This window comes from Lonchura striata, chromosome 7, assembly GCF_050655825.1.
Source record: "Lonchura striata isolate lonStrDom1 chromosome 7, ASM5065582v1, whole genome shotgun sequence".
NCBI classification, from domain to species: Eukaryota; Metazoa; Chordata; class Aves; order Passeriformes; family Estrildidae; genus Lonchura; species Lonchura striata.
Window position 1 is genome coordinate 4,607,739 of NC_140709.1, and position 23,040 is coordinate 4,630,778.

Below are 23,040 nucleotides of genomic sequence, written 5' to 3' on the forward strand. Positions count from 1 at the left end.
ATCAATATATTCATCTGAAAGCCAAGTTAAATGTTAGAGAGACTGGGTTTGTTTTGCATAAGCCTTGGAATGTGTGCCAGCAGTGTGGCCCTGGAGCAGCTTTGGGAAGCTGTGAGCACAGGCTGGTGGAAAAGCAGCACAGCCACTTCTGGCTGGGAGTCAGCATCACGAGTGCCTGCTGCCACCACGGACTCCAAGGGCTCCTTCATTCAAGCAGCAGAACCCGTGTTTTCATTCCTAAACACCTCCAGATCTGCTTGTGAGAGCCTAGATCACCTCGTCCCTCAGCTGGGCAGAGGGGAACGTTCACATAACCACCTCCAGATTTCCATCTGAGATGCAGAGTTCACTGTTTGAACATATGAATATGCAGTCAGGAGCTGTCAAAATTCATGCAGCTATTCACTGGAACAAACAAGAGAGGAGAAATGTCTTAATATCAGAGCTGGCTTGACATTTCCCAGCATAACCACATCTGGTTGTGGTCTGCAAGAAATCAATTCACAGGGAAGCCACAAATATCAGCTAATGCCTTGGTTCATAAAATTTTATCTGTGCGGGTATGAAAGACCTATTAAAGTAAATAGGGCGAGAGCCTGAGGCTCAGGTTGAGGGCCCAGAGCAGGTAAGAAGTCAAGCAGGCTCCTTGAAAGCTCCCTGGGGAAAAGACCAGGGATATCACTTAGAAAACAGCCCTACATTTTTTTCCTTCATATATATTGTCCCTATTTTACATACCCTGGACAGCCTGAACTAAAGAGATTGCTTAGTGCCTTAGTTTTGGTAAAGGTCATATGAATATTGATCACTACTGGAGAAGTTCAAAAAACCTTTTAAACTGATGCTTTTTGTTTGGCACCAATTAATTTTTATTCCCATGTTCTGAAATGAAAAGTTCCTGATTCCACCTACTTGACAAATGATTTGGAATATTGTGAATAAGAAGCTTTTATAGGTCTAGGTAAATCACTGGAAGATTTTTAAGGACTGCAGTTCACTCCTTTAGATCTGTTATTCTTGACAGAGGAAAAAAAGGTTAGAGTAGTGTACAGCATAAATAATTTTCAACTAATGACCTAAGACTTCAGGGTCAGGTCTTTCAGGAGTTTATTATTAATCTTTTGACTTCAACTGACTTGTGGTTTCATTTGTGGGATTTTTTTTCTTTTAAGAAAATAAGGAGGTCTTTCTCCTTTTAGAGAAACATTGTTAGTTTTAGCTATATTCTCAGGTTTTCACAGCTTAAGGTCTTGATTATTCAGGTTTTCCTGAACACATGGCATGTTTCTGATGAAGAGAGGGGCTTGATATCTATTTAAGTTGGTGACAGGATTTAACACTAATTGGGTCTACACTGGGGATTATTCTTATCGGTATTACTACAATGAAAATAGAGACAGCCAAGAGGACAAACATTTTGTGAAAATTTGCACTAAATAGAACAGTGCTTGCAATAATTATATTTCAGAAGTCTGTGAAAGTAAATTGGCAGTAGAGACGCTGAATTGCAACTTGGATTTCCAGGTTTCTGCTCTAAAACCAAGCAAGGCTTGGTTTTACGAATAATTTCTGTAGTACAGGTTATGGTCTCAGTGACTGTTTAAATTTTGTATGACAATAATGGCCATAAAACAAATAGGAAGAGCATGAGAAGAAAAAGGAAGAGTATTTTTATCATTTGGGGAAAAAAAAAATCAGGACCCGTTGGAACTTTCTCCATAGAATTTTAGAGTGGGTTGGAAGGGACCTTAAAAGATCAAGTTCCAATCCCCCTGCCATGGCAGGGATTTAATCAGTAAATTGGTTTCAATACCCAGATAGTTCTTTAACATCAGTACAAACATGAGCTGCAGATCCTTGCAGCAGGTGCTAAACATGCAAAATCTAAAGACAATATTTCTGTATTCTAATCAAAATATTACACTTTTAAAGATATAGCCTACTGAAAAGAGACTTTTTCAGAAACAGGTCTGATTTTCTATCAGGTGACCTTTACTCACAAACATGTAAAAGCAGCTTCCATTTAGGGGAAAAGCATGAATAATTGCTTTAAGTTTGTAGTGGAAGAACTTTTATCACTTTTTTTTTTTTTTTTTTTTTTTTTAAGTATGCAGAGAAGTTAAGATATCTCCATTTGGAAATTGTTCCCTACAAATTCCACACAGACTTGTGTGATGGCTGGAATGACCATGTGGTTTGCTAATCTGACCTTGATGTCTTTTTTCTCTCAGGTACAAGGAGTAGCTGAACAAAACCCTTCCACTCTGGAGACAGACTTTGGAGCTGATTAGTCAGCCACACACTTAAGTCTATTAATACCTAGCACTATTGCCATGGTAGCAGGTTAAAGTTAGAAGTAACTAGATTTGAATAATTTAAATATGCTAAAAATACCAACTTCTAGGCTTAAGTGGTTCTATTTGTCACCTATAATGACAATTGCCACCTATGCTAGAAAGTCTCCTTGGAAGGCTTAGTCTCAGCATGTGCAGAATTTTCTATGTGATCATGCTCCAAAGTCTGTATCAGAGTTCCATCTGCAGACACCAAAACCAATAGTTGTGTTTCTGGGATATAGTGAATACACCCAGCTTGATCTCTATCATAAACCAAACCAGATAATTGGAAGGTTGAATCCAGTTAGCTTGATTTGGTATGGCCCAGGCTCCAGATAAATCCAAGTACAATTTCACAAGTTTCCCTTTTCCCACATGTTTACATCTACGAAGAGACCGCAGGAAAAAAAAAACAAAACTTAGAATTTAAGAAGTTTTGCAGAGTGCATGTACAATAAAACCTACAAAAGATAAAAAGAATACTAAATTATATTGCCCTACATTCTAAAAACACTGACTATGCTTGGGAAAAAAAACAACCCAAATCAATACCAACAAACCAATCCAGAAGACAACAAACCAAACCATAAAAATTAACACTGTTTTTCAGAAAGATGGTAAGAAAAGTTATGCCTCCTACATCAGTTTACCAAAGTCCAACCCAAATGTAAGGTAAAATTTGTTCTATTTCTAAGAATTTCTGACTTGGTGCTCCAGACTCACTAAATTAATGCAGTGTCAATTCCAATCAATCCAACCTGCTCACCTAAGTAAAATCCTGCAGGTACATTGCTCTTTCCAGGTCTGTTTGACAGCAATGGGAAAGATACAGGGCTCAGAGTTAACAAAAAAATTCAAAACCACTTTCTGTCTGTATTTAGCACAGACACCATATTTCAGCTCTTAGCTTGTCGTATTCATTTCTTAATTAAACATCTAACAGGGAACATTAAACGTGTTCCTGTTTCATCTTTCAATGTGCAGATTGTAGATGCAAGCCTACTGTAGGATGTGGCTGGATGACATGCAGGTGCAAGGAGGAAAGATAATTTGAACACCAAGAGATTACAACTACAAATTTACCCATCAGTAACCCAGCTGGGAAGCTGACACTGGATTGAAGATTCTGAGTGAAAAGTAAGAAAAATGCAGAATACAGGAGAATATATGGTTAGCTCTGTGGTTTAATATCATTTGGGAGTGGACAAGCTTTTTCACCTTCTATGGGATTTAAAAAATAAATGCCTTTTTTCTTATTTCTGTGCCAGCCTATAGAAATGAAAACTTCTTTTTTTCTTTGCAGTGCTCACCCTTCCCCATTCATCTGGTCAGACCATGAGGCCCTGGATCCACAAGGATCATCCACATCTGGGTGCAGCTGTGTCCACATGTCTGTCCCAGCCCCTCATGGGCAGAGCAGCTCTGTTTTGGTGGTTTATCAGGAAGGACTGACTGGCCCATGGTGAAGTGGCTCTGTCAAGCTGCCCACAGTGCAGAACTGAGACCCTGGCAGGTCCAGACCCTACCTGGGCAAGCATCGAGTTTTCCTAAAATGATGTTATCACATGCAGGAACAGCAGGCTAATTGGGAAACAGGGCTGCAGCACCAGGAGGGATTTTAAAGATAAAGAAGAACCAGCTAAGCTTACAGAACAAGCCAATACTGATAGCTGTGTGAAATGCAGATGCAGGGAGCCAGATGTGTTTTAAACTTGAGCTGTTGTTGTGACCGTGGATTCCCAGCGCTGCTTCATTTCCTTCCCCCATTAGATTGCCATTGCCACTCTGAGTTTCTGTGGTGGGTTATGCTGTGCTGGGCCAGCCTTCTCCTGGGATCATTACAAATATCTCAATTTAGTTTTCCAATAAAAATAGGAAAGTTGCAATTTAGCGGCACAGCTGCACTTATTGAAATAGCTCTGTCTCTGCTGGTGAGGGCTGTGAGGTGGAGAAGGAAAGGGAGAGGAACAGCTGCAGTGCAGAGGAGCTGGCTGGGCACAGACAAAAAAGGCAGGGAAGGAAAGGAGGCTTCACATCAGGAGAAACACCCAAGGTGATGCACATCAGCACAGGCTTTATTTCATTGTGTTTCTATTTCATATTGTAATGAATTAAGAAATCTTATTCGAGTCAGAGCCAAGGCTGAGAGTTCACCTCCTTGTTCCATCCTGCTCTTTGACCTGTTTATAGTCCTCTGTACATTTATTGTACACATATATATTGTGTATAATCACAATAGATATCGTATATAATTACATATAACCAACAGCCTGAGTATCTCATAAAACAAGCAACACAAAGGCATCTCCTCACTGTGCAGAGCAATCACAAAGGTGAGCAGCACACTGAGCAGGTGCCACCCCACTGAACTCATGGGACAGCCTTTCATACCCTGTGTGCTGACCCACCTGTCACTCATGGCTCTTATACAATTTAATTATTTTAAATGATGATTCTTTGCATATATCAATGGGCAAGTATGACCAAGCTGAAGATGAACTTGCCCTTCAAAACAAATTTTGAAGGTCACCATTAGAAATCTCAGCTGCCACAGTTTGAATTGGTACACCTAGGAATTATGGCTTTATGTTTGCTCAGGATTGGGAAAACGAAGGAATGAGAATATGAATTGTTAGCTAAAAAACCTGAAGGCAGAAGATGTAAAGATTCACAGAACAATTATGTTCAGAATTCCACAGGAACCGAAAATGGAAAATCTTCATTAAAAGGAAACGTCAACAAATGTGGAGTAATTGTTAAGACATTCTGTGGAATTAACAATAAACAAAATTAGCTAGGGAGTTTATTATTAACCAAACACAAAACAAAAAAACCTTTTAAAATTCAGGACAGCTGTTGTTAAAGGACAGTTTATTCAGGTCACAGTATCAAATAATCCTGATGCAGGGAAAATGGAAGAAATAGAGACCCAGGACCTCTTTAACAACCCAGATAATCAGAAAGGAATTATATTTAAAGTGGATTTCTGCTGAAAGTGGATATATAATTAAGGACAAGTGTAAATGAATAGTACAAGTATGTAGACATAGAATTGAAAAGACAGATGCACAAAGCAAGTTATGACCAGCTATTAATGTAAATGAAAGCAGGAAAACAATTCCAGAAATGCAATATTCATAACAGAAGATAAAGAGCCAACAAGTTCCCTTATTTTAGTTATAGTAATGGCAAATGCAGGAAGACTCAAGTAGCCAAAACCTGACTTTCTTCAGTTTTCACTTAGAGAAATTACAGCCGGATACCAAAACAATTAGTTTTAACTGGGAGTTAAAAGCATAGCACAGGAATATGAAAAGGAAAGGTTGAAGAATATTTAAGTTAGACATATTTGAGTTCCAAAGACAAATGAAATGCACTGTGAAGTACTCAAGGAATTAACCTGAGCCATCTAGGCACCATAAGCAATTATCTTTGAGAATTCAGAGGGCAGGGAAGGCCTGGGGGACTGGGGAAGGGCAGAGAGAGCACCAGCTCTGCAAAGAGAAGACAGAAAGAAGGTCCAAGGATTTAAAGATCAGACAACTTTGCTTTTGTATTTGGGAGTGTATTAGACCTGTGCTTAAAATGAGGAGACAAAAATGTGAACATTTAGTGTGTGAATGTCTGGAGAGCAGATTAAACCTGTCACCAAACAGAGGCATTGCTGACACTGAGCAGCACGTGGGAAGCTGCAGATGCAGTCTGGTGAGGCTACTGATAGCAAGATCAATTCTCATAACTTTCATAAGTAAACCCAGAAAAGAAGGTCTGAGAGTTCTTGTGAAGCATGTGGACAGCTGGTTTTAAAACAGCACTCAAAGCTTTTTCCTTTGACCAAAATGTAAAAGGGAAAGATGCTGCCAGGGAGCATCCTGGACCTTCCAGGGCAGGGAAAGCCTGGATTTTGTTCTGCATTCTCGTGCTGGCTTTGGCTGGGGCAGGATTGATTCCTGTTGGAGCTGCTGGAAGCTGTGCATGACCCAGGGACACGGCTGCTGCTGCTGAGCAGGGACTGCCCAAAGCCAGGCACAGTTCTGCAGTTCTGCTGCTCACCCCACCAGCAAGGGGGCTGGAAGGGCACCAGAAGGGACACAGCTGGGACACCAAATCCCAAGGAATATCCTGGAATGTTTGGCATCATGCTCAGCATGTAACCTGGAGGAAAAAGAGGGAACTGGGGCCATTCTGAGCCCTGTTTTCCTGGGGATGCCTGAACACTTGCCTGCCCATGAGAAGTGGTAGAGGAATTCCTTGATTTGCTTTGCTTGCCTGAACAGCTTTTGCTTTACCTATAAAACTTTTATCTCAACCCACAAGGTTCTCACTTCTCCAGTTCTTTGCCCATCCCACTGTGGGGAAAGCAAGTGGCTGTGCAGGGCTTAGCTGGCAGCTGGGGCTAAGCCACAGCAGTTCTTTAGCAAGAGATGCATGTTTTGACAAATACAGCTGTTTGTGTGCTCCCAAAGCAGCAAACACATAATAGAGTAGCATTTTGCTAGAGGACTGGGAACAGTAATTTTAAGTTTGGGGACATTTCTGGAAAGGTTGTCTTCAACAAAATGCTGTATGCAGTCACTGTGCTCAGCAAGCCTGAGTTACCTCCTGCTTCTGAAAGGAATCCTGCAGCAGAGCCAGGCACTGAGTGACAGCACTGAAGACAGATCTGAGGAGATGAGGATTTATCAGCTGAGATAAGGGGCTTTGGCTTCCTCATTAGTTACAGTCACTGTGGTTGAGCAACTGCATTGCCTCCTCCTCCTCCACACCAGGGGGGACAAAGCAAGCTACAAATTGCTGGGAATGCTGCATTTATCATCAGCTCCAATTCACTCCCAAGCTAAGCACTAGCAATGCACTTGTATTTATAACTCATTCAGGGGAAAAAAATAAAAATATTAATAGTCATAACAAAGAAACAACCATTTTGATGCAGCTTGATCAAGCCCTATTTTTAACTTTGGAAATACAAGAAGCTTAGAGTCTCCACCATCTCAGAACAACACAACACATGCAGGAATATTTTTCTTGAGAATCAGCCAAGCATAAGGACCAGGCAGACCATGTAGGGGGTGCTCATCTAATATAGCAATATTGCTCTTGGTACTCAAAGCTCATCTTGCTCAAGACTGCAGAATCAGAAAATATTTTATCCCTTTTGTTAGGTTTCCTTCACACACCCCTGCAGAAACAGGTAAAGGACACACTTTCCCTCATGAAATCAAAATACCTCTTGAAGGTGTTGCCTCAAAACCTTAAAAAAGTTTGAAAGTCACAACAAATAACAAAAGACCAATGAGTCACAGTAACAGAACACAGCACAGGAAACAAACTCTACAGCAGTCTTTTCCTAGAGGAAAAATAGCTGTGAGACTGGCCTTTTTGAAAAAGGAAATAAAACCCACTGATGCACCTTAAAGGGTCCAGTGTTAGGTATTGTAGAATAAGAGAAGTATAAAGGGTTGGAAGGGACCTTAAAGCTCATCCAGTCCCTGCCATGGCAGGAGCACTTTCCTCTATCCCAGGTTGCTCCAGCCTGGCCTTGGGCACAGCCAGGGATCCAGGGACAGCCACAGCTGCTCTGGGCTCCCTGTGCCAGGGCCTCAGCACCTTCACAGGGAGGAATTTCTTCCTGATATTGAACCTAAATTTCCCCTCTTACAATTTGTATCCACTACTCCTTGTCCTGTCACTACAGTTCCTGATGTATTTCTCCTTCCTGTCCAATGTTAAAAACAAACACCTCTTCCTTCTTCCAAGGGGATCACAGATATTTTTATGCATAACAGGGCTTGACCCAGAAGAATGTTAATTCAAGGAATACCCTGACAGCAGAACTGAAGATAAAAATAAGGACAATACATCAAATTTAAATTGTTGATATGATAATTGCATATTAACTGAACCAAAATGTTGCTGAGGTTTCCATATTGAGCTAAATTGGATTCACACAGAGGGACATGAGCAGTATGAAAGGAGTTCTTCCTCACCAAAGCTCTTTCACTCTAAGCCTGAGGACCAAGAATGAAGCAGCAGAAAAACCAGAAAAAAAAAATAAAAGAAGAATGGATGAGATTAAGGCTATTACTTTTCTCCCTGCAGATATCTCAGCAAGCCAGTATGGGCACATGCACATGATATTTGGAAAGAAAACAGCAAGGGGGGAAATGGGCTTGTGCTTCTTTCCTTCTCTGAAAGTATTTTCTGAAAGTTCTTTTTGTGTGGAATTAAGATTAGCCTTCCTAAGTCTGCCTGAATAACACAGATGTTTAGCAGGAATGCTCTTGTCTTAAGGAGATTGGCAGGTTGAGAGGTTACACTTCAGCAAGATGTATTTTCTACAAACTCATTGAACCTCTGACACTGCTTAAAAATCATGAAGTTATTACCTAAAATGCTCTATTTTTGTCATCAGTGTTAGCCTCTGCACCAACTATTCTGTCACTACAGAGCAGTTCAGCTTTAACTGAGACCAAACTCCTGATGTGAGACAGGAGCAGAGTTCCCCCCAATCCTGCACAAATATTGCAGCCCTGACACAGAGCATCAAGCCAGGTCACCATCCCTTTTTGTCCAAGTAATGAAGTGTTCCAAAGCCACGTCCCCCTGGCATTGTACACACAGACACACGTGCACAGATCCCACTGTGCACCGAGACTGCAATACAGCATTCAAAGGCATATTTTTCCTTCAAAGTCCATTTATAATTCCCACCAACACTAAGGAGAGCTGTGTAAACCCATTAAGAAAGAGATGAATATACTTCCCTCCTGAGCACAGCCTTGATTAGAAACCAAGAGCAGCTACAGAGGTCTGACACCTAAAAGTAAAACTTGAAAATCTATATTTCTTGCAGAGATGCATCTTCTCCTCTCACTCCAGCAGTGCTGCAGTAGAGTGTGCACTGCTCACCTCTGCTGCCATCAGAGTGTAGATATTCTTTCTTTGGTAAAAGTTAAGAAGTGCTAATGATATTTAAAATCCATTTCCAGATCAGCCCTATCTGCATCTGTTTACTTGACTGAAAAAAAAAAAAAATCTCTCTGCAATACTCACTTATTTTTCTATAGAAAAGTCAATCAAATATATTCAAGGATTAGAGCTCTTCAGCAGGTTTCTAGGCTGTTTTGGTATGCATTTCCAAAGTGTTTTGCTTCTTTCTTTTATAACAACAATCATAACAAAACATACTTTGGAAAACAGGGAAACAAAAGTCAGCTGATTATGCCCCTCATCCCCCTGGCCCAGAGATAGACAGGAGCTTTTTTCATAGATAAAAAGCTGCTCTTGAAAACAGTTTTTGTGGCTTTTCTCACTTCCAAGACTACAGATCTCTCACCAAGGCCAGGTTTGTTTCTTCAAACAAACCTTTACAGCCCAGTGATGCCAAACTCCTGCTGAAGCAGCGTGGGCACTCAGTGGGATTGGCATTTTGCCCCTCATAGGTGAGATGGGAACACACACCCATTATTTGATAAGGATATAGAATTACATCGAGTTTACCTGTGTGAGAAATTAGCTTATAAGTAAAACCATCTTCTCCTTATAAGAAAAAACAGCTCCTCCATTTCCCTAAGGACTCAATGAACAAAATTCTATCAATGGTCTCCTGCATCATTTCCTTGCATAGACTAGAACAAGCATAAATTGGAGCAAAATTATAATTAACTGTAATTTGCTTTACTTAAGGAAAATATTATTTCCTGGGCTAGGTGTAGAGAAACCCCAGCTCTTTTCCACCTGTGTTACTCACCCACTGAACTGATCTGTCACTGTTGTTTTCCTCTGCACCTTATTTCTGATTTCTGTACTGGCAAGGACAGGGTAATAATTTCTGATTGAGTATTGCCAGATCAATTTGCCTTAAAGACATCTGGACACACATAACTTCATAAAAATTTTCAAAATGCTCAAAACAATCTCCTATTCCCCATCAGTGAAGCTTCCCATTGTACCACCACAATCTGGAGTAACAACTAACCTCTCAAATTCCCAACACAAAGCAACTGCTTCAATTTTCAACGCTGCACTCTCACAGACAACCTGTGCAGTTGTTCCATTGCACAAAGCACGTTTTCCTGCAGGTAGATGATGGCACAATACACACTAGTGATGATGGAGCTCCTGCAGAAATCAGAGAGGTTTGTGTCAATCAAGAGACCCCAGGGAGCTTTTGTTGCCCATTTTGTTGAGAATGGCTTGTGGCTGTGTCTGTCCTTTTGAAAAGCAGATTCTCCAGATTTATCTAAGATGCCTGGACAGAAGTGCCCAGAAATTCTTCATTTATTCTCCACTGTGCACAAATCAACCCCTCAGGACATGCTTGCTGCCACTGGGGATTGTCCAGCCTCGTGCTTGCCTGCTTCAAAATTGATTTTTACCTCTTGGAAAATTTAAAATCCCCAACAGTACAGAATTTACAGCACAGTTGCATTGGACAAGCTGCCCACATGCTTCTGGTGAGGCTGCCTTGCTTTTGCCACCAATGGATGCAGCTGTGCTGGTTTGGTGATGCTTTAATATTTCATCCTAAATTAGCCCAATGTACTCACTTGCTAAAGGAAGAAGTGCTATCACAGGTGACAGGACACAGCAAGCTGAATGTAGACAGGTGTTCTTTTCCACTGGGAAAAAAAAAAATCTTCAAACAGAGAAAAGCTGTCCTGGGGTTTCAAGTTTCCTCATCAGAATTCAACACCACTCCAACACCTCTAGGGTGAACAAACACCATACAGGAAAAAGCTTGGTGAAGAAAGAAGGAAAGCAAGGTGTTTTAAACACTGTACTTGATTCACCTTTCTCCTCAGACATCCTTGCTTCCCCCCCAGCACTCACCCTGAGAAGTCCCTGCCCTGTGGCTCCTCTGGAGCAGGTTGAGCCACATCTGCCCACAGCTGTGTGTGCCTCACGTTGTATTTGCTGCCTCACTGCATCACAAATGGCTTTTTTAGGGGGCAGTGGCAAAGGGTGAAGCTTGCTGGAGCCTGAGGGAATCAAAGGAGGAACAAAGCTTACTGAAACAGCTCCTGGTGACAGCAGCAGACTGAAAATCAGCCTGTTTGTTGTCCTGCTTGGCTTGATGAACCTCCAGAGTCTGTGCATAACATCAGAAGAGAACAGGACACAGCTTGCCTGGCAACTCTCAGTTCAACTTTCAGATATCACTGATGGTTTAGGGCTGCACTTTGTCCTAAATCCTCAGTCCATGGTAATGGCCTAAGCAGGTGCTTCCTCTGATAGAAAATTGATTACACAGCAAAGTTTGGTGCAGAACTGAAACAGTATGGGTATTAAATGGCTATTTAGCAAGGAAAAATGATTAGCCATTGAAAATGCTAGTTCTGATTTCACATAAAAGGTCAATGTTTTTAAAAAAAAGAAGTAGTTCCAGCTTCATTGAGATACTGTTTTGACAGATGTGTTAGAGGGCTTGGGGAGGGTCAGGTATGCACAGAATGCCTGGTGTCAAGTGCAAAACCCACTGCACCTGATGTATGAAAAAAAAAGTTCAGTTTTCATCCACCTTATGCTTCACTTGGCCACTTCCACCATTGAAATGCAAATAAATTGTCATGTAAGGAGAGGAAAAGTCTACACCTACACAGAATTTGCTTTTCCCCCCGTAATGCTCCAGCAGAGCCTATGTTGCCACTCAACATCATGTAATTAATGTGGTGCTCTAGAGGAGCCTAAAGACAAAGTAGATTAATTGGGAAGGCACAGAGAAAGCAAAAAACAGGAGAAATAAAAATAAGAACAGATGTGGCTGGATATAATCTGTAAAATGGACTGAATATATGACCAGCCCTTTTTTAATAAACTTAAATACAACAATTATTCCAACATGCAAACAAAACACAGAGCAGTAACAAATATTTCACCTTTACATTGTTCACTAGAGACTCGTATTGTCCAAGGCAGAGAGGACAGTCAAGATGGGCAGATTTCAACACTTTTGTTTAAAGAGGCCACGAAATAATAAAGAGGCACATAGATACATACAATATATACAAGCACTTCCACAATTTGGAAGAAAGAAGGAAATAAGCAATCAAGTTGAGGAAAATACCTCACCCAAGAGCCAGTTCAGCAAGTTGGTGTTTCAGGAGTTCTTTATTTTGGTTTTGGTTTTTTTAAATACAGGCAGCAGAAACCAATGATGTTATCCAAAATGCAACCTCAGTCTGACAGTGGTTTGGCACAATAAATGTATTTAATATTGTCATTAAATTAATTATCTCAGTGGAAGACAGACAAGCAACTGTAACCACTAGTATGCTGCAGAAATAAGTATATTTTTCACTAGGGAACACAAGGAAAGGGAAACGAAAGGAATTCTGCCAACCACACGCTGCTAAAAAGAAATGTCTCTAGAATTGTCTTCACTCAGACAGAAAGAGGGAAAAAAGGAGACAAGACTTGGACACATACACCCTGATCAGAGCAGGAAAATGAGCAAAACAAGTTGATTTGTGTACAAGTACTGAAGAATGAGTGACATCACCCTTGAAGGAGAACAGAGAACCCAGTATGCTTTGAGATCTGGTATGATCAACAATGGAAACTTTTTGCATTTAAGGACAATTTCCATCTGAATAAATGTACTCAACATGTTCTGACGACCAACAAGTCTGAGTGGTACTGAAGGACTTGGTTAATGGTTTGGTAAGTGCTTGAGATGGTGTGCATTGTTGTTAAATTTGGGTGGAAGAAAGCAAATTAAACTCCTTTATCTGGGGGAATTTAGGAGCAAGTGCAAGCCAGGCACTTAAGGAGTGCTGGTAAAATATCTTTTCCAAGCACCTCCCAGGACCAAAAATCAGTTGGAGTTTTTGGTGTTTTGTTTTGGATTTGTTTTGTTTTTCCCCTTGGAATGGGAGTCTGAAATTTAAGGTGTCACAAACTCTACTCTTTGTATTAAAAATCCAAAAAACAACCAAAACAAAAACCTGAAACAAGGTCTAGAGGAACAAGGATAACTCGCCCACCACAACACGACTTCCAGATTTGGTACTTCTGAGATGAAAAGGCAGCACATCTTTTCACAAAGGACTGCCAGAGATGATTGTTTCTGCATCTTCAGAGCCCCTTCCTCACAGATGTCAGAGCAGGGGGAAACACCCTCTGGGGATGAGAAATCTCCTTTGAGATTTCAGACTTGGACAGAGGACCATCTCCTTTGTCCAAGTGCTTTTCCTGCCACATCCATGCAAGCCCCAGGGATGCTGGCTCTAGGAACAGAACCTGGAGTTAACACTTTCCACATTTATATTTTCACCTTAGTTCACTGAATTGTGACTAATGACTCCAGCACAACACTGCAGATCTTAAACCCTAAATAAAATGAGAAAATCCTCACTTTACTGGCCCAGCCGATATATTTGAAGCTCATGCATAATCAGTATTCTACCTGGCTCTTGCCCAGGAGCCCTCTCAGAAAAGCCATACATTTCCCAGATCACCTCCACAACCACCAGGTAAAAAAGGAAGCTTCAAACTGAGAAATAGTCGGTGTAGGTTTTTATGATTTTTTTTTTTTTAAAGCATATTTACCTCCTATCATTAAACAGATAATATCGTGTTAAAAATAGACTCAAATTACGGCCAACACCGCTCTTAAGTTTTCAGGAATCTTGCAAAAGTCAAGGGGAGAAACACTTGGCAAAAGGAGAAAAGGTAAGAAGTCATTTTTATATTTTCCCTCACGTGGGGTGGGAGGAAGGGTTACAGGCCTTGGAGTACTTATGCATACTACTTATGCATAATACTTATTCATAATACTTATGAATACTACTTCCTACTTATGCATTGGAATCTCCACACTTCCCTCTCTTTCTCATGGATCTCAGAGCCACACTGGAGCAGAGAGAGTCACATCACTAATTTTAATACTGATTTCCCACTAAGGACTCAAGAAGCAGTCAAAGAACTCTTTATTCTCTGTACTACTCAAGTTTAAGACTCATCATCCACCCCACAATGCAAGGATAAATGAGTGCCTAAAGAAACAAGACACCTCAATTTTGAACTTTAATGCCAATATCATTTTCACCAAGCAATAAATAAAAATATCAAATGTAGCCTGCTACCGCCTAGGATTGCCTGAGACAAATATCCATTGTGTGAGGAGCTTGGGCACCTCACACTGGAAATTCTTCAGGGTGTTCCTTCAGGTCTTGCCCTGGGATGTTCAACATCAGCAGAGCTCTCAGTGGGGAAAAACTCGTGGCTCTGGGTGGCATTTGACACATGTAGGTTGCTGTGTCCTGTTACAGCTCCTGTATTCCCTCAGTCAGAGGTTAGGAGGCACAAACATTCCCTGTGGCTAAGTGCTTGTAATTAAACACAGCACTGAAGAAGCTAATTAAAAAAAAATGTTTTGATGATAGCTGTGTAATACTTAATAACCTTCGTAGTGGAACAGCTGTGCAGAAAAATCTAAATTTGTGCATGTTTTTAGGAGAGTTACATCAATACTGTGCTGACATGACAGCAGGCACTCAGGAGCAGGAGAGAGGGATTGGTTTGGGTGGCTTTTGGGCTGTTCAGAAGGACAAGAAGTCACCTTCTCTGCCCCCAAGGGAACCCTGCTCTGCCTCACTGACTTCTGTAAGCACAGGGGCTATTTTAAATTCACTTATACCCTTAGGGTAAAATTGTGTTGGGCATTTTGGGTGCAAAAGTTGTATACAGGTGTATCCAGGTAAAAATCTGATTACCAGACCCTAGTGAGGAGCTCTTCTTTCATGACAGAAGTAGTTTTGGTTGCTTAGATATATATATAAAAATGTATATACACAGACATACATACTCTCTCCCCTTTGCTCTATATGGGACTTCAATAAAAAATTAGAAATATTTGGATTCCTCTCTGCTGTCAGCTCTGAGGAATCTGATCTAGTGGAAGGTGTTCCTGCCTAGGGCAGAGGGGTTGGAAAAATATTTTTTTTTAAAGTCCCTTCCAACCCAGAGCACTCAATGGTTCCATGAATGTAGAGGCAGAGGTCACAGCACTACAGAAAGGGAGCATTTCTGAACTAGCTCCCATTCTCCAGATCAGATATTTCCTCTTGTACCAAATCCTCACCCCCTACCAGTTCCTGGGACTCTTTATCTCACTGAACTAATGAAAAAAAAAAAAATCACTTTCTCTGTGCCTTAGCAGCACAATCAGTTTTCACAAACCACAGAAGTCACAAACAGATCACTGTAAGGGACAGATTCCAACCATATTTCAACTTCTTATGCACACAGAAAAACAGGGACAAAGAAAAATCAATATGCTTACTAATATGTGCCTTAGCCACAGGCTGCAGCATGGGATGCAATATACATAAGGTAAACATCTTCAATGCAACACAATTCAATAAAATGATAGATATTCCAAAAATAAAGTGTCCCCCAAGAAACAGAAAACATAATATCTTCCCAAAAAGAGGAGAAAATCCATGTAAACTCAGCAGTGAGGATACAATAATATATGCCTTCAAGGCTAGCTTTGGAATAAAAAAGCCTTTTGGGAAAAAAAAAAAAAAGTAAAGTTTCCTCGATTGCATAAAGGCCAGACAACCCAGGGATGCTGACTAGAAGTGCTCAGCAGGGCTGACAGGGGGTGCACTCCTGCACTGTAAGAAATGGATTTTTAGAGAGATTTTAGGATTTGATAGAAGGTTTATATAGGAGTGAATTTTGAGATAAGAAATGTTGATTTAGAAATGTTATGGAATAGGGATAGATATTGTCGAGAGAGAAATAGAGTTAGAAAAAATTTTAAAGGATGGTTTGTAAATGAGATTAGATATCTTGGAGAAATGGAATTATGAAAGCTGTATCGTAGTAGGATTTATGAGGTGTAGTTTTAGATGATTGGTTTTAAGGCATTTGTAGTACGGTGTGGTAAAAAGTCGATAGGTTAAGAAATGGTTATAGTGTAATTAGGAAATTGGTTTTTTATTGTCATGGCATGAATTATAATATTTGTATTGTTTCATTTTTTTATGAGACTGAAAATGGAATAAAAGGTTTTAAAACATTTTTTAGTTACTCTCTAAGTTAAGAAAAAAGTATTCTTAACTGCATCAGGGCTGGGGCAGCTCCAGAACCTCCTGGGGGGCTCTCGGGGGGACCCCAGCGGAGCCCCCTGGTCTGGGGGCAGGAGCATCCCAAGGGAAGAAAATCCCTCTGATGGCACAGGATCTTCCAGGAGCAAACAAGGGCAGCGCAAAGCCAAAATTAACACTTTAAAAAGAACAATTTCCACTTCCAACAACATCCAAAGGGCCTTGTTCCTCCTGCACTTCTCACCTCTCTTCACTGTCACCTTGGGATTAATTTCATACAGCACTGCCAAGGGTTCACCCAATTGCGGCGTGGAAAAGAAACAAATCCATCCTCTCTGTCTGTTTGACCATCATCTGATTTTTAAAGCAATCCCCCGGTGCATGTGATTTGTAGGGGAGGATGTGAGTTTGACAGCCACATCCCTCAATACTGCACATAAATTAAAAATACATCATGGGCATCTCAAACAAAGTCTTGAAACACTTAGACTGTTCTTTTGCAACAGGTCCAGCTAACTCCTTTTTGAGTATCTTCCTACTTAAAACTGATCTTCCTCATTTCAGCCATCTGGCAAAAGCCAGAAACTGGGAGGATGACAAATTATGAAGCACTGGAACTTCTGGTCGTTTAATTTTTGTTTATGAAACACTGAATTTTTGTTAAATACTAGTGCTGAGGGTTTGGTCTAATTGCTCCTTTTTTTCATTTTGTCGGGTTATTTGCTTTAATCCTGTCACCACACTGACTTCCAGCAACTCATTATATCTTGAGCCAAGTTAGCCAACAAAAATAACTTGGCCAAGGTTTCTTGAACACTTTCTTAAGGCATAAAAATGAAAAAATTATAAAAACAATAGTTCAACAACATAAAATAAAAAGGCAACTCTTCATACAACTGTTTTGCAAGAAAAACTATTCTTCATGGCCTCAAGGCTTTTATTGAAAACAATGTCTTTTTGGATGGCAAAAGTTTCTTGAACCTTGAATAACTGAGCACCATTTTTCATTATGCTAATTTAAGTGGCAAAGGGTTTGCCTGACTGACATTAATTGATGGTCCCTCCTGGGGCTTAATTGACACGAGCTTGTCTCTATAAACCTGAGCTGTAAATCAGCTCCTCAGCCACTCTGGAAAATGTTTGCAGCTGAAGAAGTGGTGGTGGGGGTTGCAGACAGACAAACACTGATGCTGAGTGAGGGAGTTTTTCAGCACTCTTGTTGTGGTATTTCATTAAACTGATATTTCCCTGATTCCTTCCTAAAGCAGAAAGATAATGTCTTACATTCATTTTCTGCTGGATTTCTTTTTGCTGTTGTTTGGGAAGCATTTCATTTAGCTGTTAAGTGTTTCCTTTGATCTTCTGCAGTTGGCTTAGATAACAAGATGTTAAATACTGGCTGAAAACATCTTGAATTAGCAACGATATCAAGTCATCCACAAGGAAAGTCATCCTTTGCTACACCCTTGTTATTCCTGTAGTGATATTGTAATTAGAAAATAGAAGTGGGGAAAAATTGTTATTTTAGTGATAGGCCCAATTTCTTTTCTTCCTTTTGAGAGCTAGCACTGAATATTTTCTGAAGTTTATCTCGATTATTAAATTACAACAATATTGAATTTCCCCAACAACTTTGTCCCTTGCTATGATATATTCACATTTTGATTTAAAAACTGCTGTTTTCCACTCAAAATTGGCCTATAGCCACAGTTCTGTCTACTATTCCTGCCGCCAGAGCTATTCCAAACTCCTCATTTTTAGCACATCTTTTACTTGCATTGTTTTTCCAATTTTTAAAAAATCCCGAGAGCACACAATGTAAGTCATTACCTATTAATAATGGTACAATTATTGTAAACACTGAAGATAGATGGGGATTCAGATATTTAGATTTCTCTCATTCACAAAAAAGAGCCTTTGTAGCATTCTAAGTGGAAAGTAGGGGGAGTATCAAGGTATCACTTTGATTTACTTTGCTGACAGGAGTGTTTGCTCTCTAAAAATATCAGACAAGTGGTTAAAAGAAGTTTTAAAGAATAAAAATAGTGATGTACAAAATATGACCCACTATTTTCCTGCCCATTGCAGATGGCAAGGATGCCTGGAAAAAATGGGAACTGCTCAGTAACAGCATGGTAGGTGACTTACACCAAGGCAGAGGCTACTCTACATCTTATAGCAGAAGGACTCTGAAACAAAAAGTTTTGGGGATGATAAAGCAAGATAACCTAGTATTTCCTGAAAATAATTTGGGACAAATATACTCTGCAATTCCATCTCATAATGTGCTAAGGCACCAGCTATAGACAAGCAGTTATAAATAACTTAAAGTTCTGCAGATCTAACCCACAGGATATTTTGGGGATGTGACTTTTCCTCTTGCCCTAAGGCCATGCTTCCATCTCTGGGGCCCCAGGTACAGCACAGCCCCCCCAAGCATTCCTGCTCCACTCATCTACAGCCACAGTGCTGCTGTAAAGGCATTTCACTAACCCACCCTGCTCACTCCACAACATTGGCTTCCACCACTTGGGTTTTCCAAACAAGCACCTCTATATCACATTTTACTCTTGAGAGTAACACTTTGGAAATATCTATAAAAGTACTTCACTATTCCCCTTCCAAACTCATCATAATTCAATGCTATGAAGAACCGTGGAATAGTAACTAGATTTTGGAGGGGGGGGCGGGTTGCTCTGTCCTTAGATAATTCTTGCTATAAGGTCATAGAAGATGTAGGCAAGTTGATAATAATGGTAATATTTGGTAGGTTCACAAAAATACTGAACTGCCTCCAATTTTATGACAGCTACCTGAGTGGGAAGCACACAGCAGTAAACATGGCTAAATCCATTTTTATAGACTTGTATATAAATTATTGGGATAAACTCATCAAAAGCACAGCAGGTTAACTGGTACACCAAGGGAAAAAAAATCTGATGCTGTCCTAAAAACAGCAACACAAGCATGGCCTTTAAATTGTTAAATTATTTGGACAGGGAAAATTATGTACATAAAGATAAGCATGGGATGCATCCTGAATAATTTATTTCAGTTCAAGTTCTTGTTTCCTAAGAAGTCAAAACTTGTGGGTTTCTTTGAATTTACAAGTCATAATGGTCTGATCCAATTTATACCAGCACATTGCAAGTCTCCAGAACCATTATTCACATTGATCACTTAGCATCTCTTTCTTTGAGGGCTGGATTGTTTAGCTGGACATATGTGAAAAGATACCATATGCTGTCAGGAAGTTGGTTTTTTTAGTTACACCAAGGGACAGAAAGATTGAAAAGATTTTAAGATAGGCTTGTGAAAACTTTAAATCATAAACCATTCCACAATGCATAAATCATACAGTTGTTCAGATAGCAGCCCTCAGTGCCTGATGGTTTACATCTGTTGGGTGAGCAGCTATCAAAGCTATTTCATATTTCTTCAATTCTATTTGCCTGCTTCACAGTCTGCCCAGTCTTGTTTTCCTCTCCTCTTGCCTGAAATGCAATATATAAAATACACAGATATTGTTTGCCCTTACATCAACTCAGTTTTGAGTGTTGAACAACAAAACACTGACAAATAAAGCAAATTTCAGACAGAATAGGGAGAGAGTCACATGCTTCATCCACAAGTCATAGTTATACAATGAAAGTTGACATTTCAGGGTTCAATCCCAAATTATATATGATTTTGCTGGCAATCCCCCCATATATTTTACTAATATAACAAGAATTCTTCCTCACAAGCATTCTTCATTCTTACTCTTATCCATGAGATGCTGAAAAACAAGCTCACACCAGGCAACACACTGTATTTTACAGCAATTAAATATGCTAAGTGATTTCAGAATAAGCATGTCTCGGGCAGCCCAGGAGATGAGTCCAGCCCTAGAGTTGCACCTTGGCTGTGCTACCTGAGCCAGAACAGACATAAAAATCACTTTATCCAAAAGCTTTGCAGTGAGCAGAAACACCTGCAGCAGCTGAGAAAGTTGTGACTGAAGACAAAGCTCTACACTCAACCCTGACAAATTCCTCAAAATGCTTTTCCTAAGCATATTACGTAAATTATGTATAGATGTGGAGGAGTGGCTGTGTGGTAAGTTAGCCTGGAATTAATTCAGGAATTGAAGGTTTTCTGAAGCCCCTTAAAGCTCAAACACCTTCCCTATTCCCCTGATGCTGTTGGGTGCAGATGTTGCACACCAGGGCACTGCAAAACCTTTCCTCCACTTCCACTTGGTACCAGCTCCTGAAGTACCTTCACACCAAGGAGGATCCCTTACAAATCACCTCAAATATTTTCTTTCTTAATATCAAAATACCTCAAGACTCCAAAATCCATTTATTCCTATCTTAATGAGGCTGGGTTAAATGAAGGCATCAAAGTCCAGATAAAATCAAAAGTTTAGAAGGTTTCAAATGGCAACCAGGTTCATTTAATATGCTCAGTCCAATGTAAGCATAAAGCCCCTTTTCTTTTCTGAATTGAGCAGCCAAACTTTAGACTCCTATTTAATCTAAACTAGGCAGGAGCCTAGGTTTAATCCATATCCTCAGGATTGCTTTCAAAGGCACAAATTTCATGTTGAGGGCTATCACCCTCAGCCAGATTTGCCATTTTCTTGGGGATTCATTCACATCTCATCTCTCCCACTCTTGGACTTGTTCAGAATGTTATCCTTCAAAAATTCACCTACTTGAAAATGTAAATTTCACTTTGGGAGTTCATTTTTTGTATTTAAATGGCTGGAAAACCAGGAATCCATTAAGCCAGAAAAGGCTCCTTCACCTGTTAAGGCCATTCACAAACCTAAGTGCTGAATGGTTCCAATCAGCACAGACACAGAAAACATTGACATGTAAACAGAAAATCATAGTTTAGAAATCTATAAACTTTAAACCCATTTATATAGTTAATGAGCCTTGATTAATGATTTTGGGGAAAATGGATGGTGCATAACCCTAGCCTTGGACATAACAAAATCAGAGAATTTAAATGCTGAAAGAGCTGGCACATGTAATAAAGTTCATGGTGGTAAAATATTAGAAGTTTTGGGAGAATTGCAGTGTTTGCTAATTTACATGCTATGAACTACACTAGCAAGCTCTGGGGATCTTTTTATGCTAATGGGATCTGAAGTAGACCAAAATGGAATTCCAAATAAACATATATATATACGGGTCATAATCCAGCAGCTGTAATAAACACATCCTGAATAAAATTACAGAGGAGAACAACAAGAAATCCTTGAGCAAACCCTGGAGTGTTATTTGGGTATTTTATACACACCAAAAAACCCTTTGTGCATTTGTATATTCATGCCACAGAGGCACCATGCAGCAGTGCAGCCTTCAAGCAGGTACACAGGTTATCCTTGTGATACAGAATGGATTTATGTAGGAAATTGAGCCCCTTTCCAAAGACTCAAGTGATCAATGCCAGAAGAATCAGTGGCTCAGATTTCAAACAAGCCATTTCACCAAAGAGCTCTAACAGGAAGTATTTGCATTGTCAAGTCAAGGGGAGTGGGTGCATTTCCAGTATTTTACTTTAATAAATTAAAAATGGACTTCTATTATTTTAATAAGGTGTTTTAAGGCTAACTTGTATAACTAAGAAATTATATGTAAATTATTTTTAACTTAATGGCTAATTATTTGAAAGGTGGATTTATTTAATTATATAATAATACTTAAATTTATGAAGAAGGTAATGAAGAATAAGTTTTTGTTTTAAAATTTTTGTTTTGTTTTATATATATTGTTGTATTTTAACATTTTAATTTTTAAGGTTTTTATTATGTGATAATTATACACTTTTATTTAAATAATAATTTTATTTAAAATGTTATTTTTTAAATTTAAATAAATAATACAATATATTTTTACTTAAATTATTATTTAGTTTTGGAAGCTTTTTCTATGGTCTTAGGTTAAATGTAGTGCTGCTTTGGGGGTTAGTGTTTATTAGAAAAGTCTAGAATAGAAAGTCTAAAATAGTCTAGAATAGAAAGTCTAAAATTCTCAGTGGTTAGGGTTCTAGCAGTATATAGCCAGTTATTGTGAGCTGATTTACACTGCTTTTCTAGACACACGAGTTTCTGCTAGAAAAGTCAGTTTATCAGCTGGTTGGCCTAATTAATTTACTCTTTCAGACCATAACCAGTTGGTCTGACTATCAAACCTCTCCCAGGCCAAACATCTAATGCTCCTACCCAAGTTCCCGGTCAGAGCTCCAGCCTTGGTTCACTGAGCACACCAGTGGCCTGCAATTGGAGCCTTGCAGGGGCACTTCAAACCTGGCTTGACATAATCAATAAACCATTCTCCACAAAGAACAAGCAGAGTATTGGAAATAAACATCTGTGTCGCCAGGTCAGGCCCACGCTTGCTTTTCCAATTGCAGCCCTGTACACTTTTGTACAAGGACTTATTGCCCCTGAAGTTATGCTAAAGAGAGGTAAATAAACCCTTACCCAGCAGCTCGGGCTACCAGCATGAGCTTTGCTGATGCTTTGGTTAGCCAGAGGCTGATTATAAAGTCAAAGAATGGATTTCCCTGTGTGGTTTCACATGTTGTCCCTATATCTCTTCTGCCAATTCACCCTTATTTTATTTTCTTAGTCAAACTGGCAATTCCATTCC

General features: G+C 39.8%; 1 long non-coding RNA gene across 1 annotated transcript in view; it reads right to left on the reverse strand.

Moving 5' to 3' along the window:
• Window positions 1-1,546: 1,546 nt before the first annotated feature.
• Window positions 1,547-23,040, reverse strand: part of LOC146766869 (uncharacterized) — a 29,066-nt gene continuing 7,572 nt past the window's right edge. Inside the window, exons 2-3 of the long non-coding RNA XR_014956671.1 lie at window positions 10,886-11,317; window positions 1,547-10,457 (exon numbers count right to left, since the gene is read on the reverse strand). This is a non-coding gene — a long non-coding RNA (uncharacterized LOC146766869). The remainder of the gene's footprint in view (window positions 10,458-10,885; window positions 11,318-23,040) is intronic.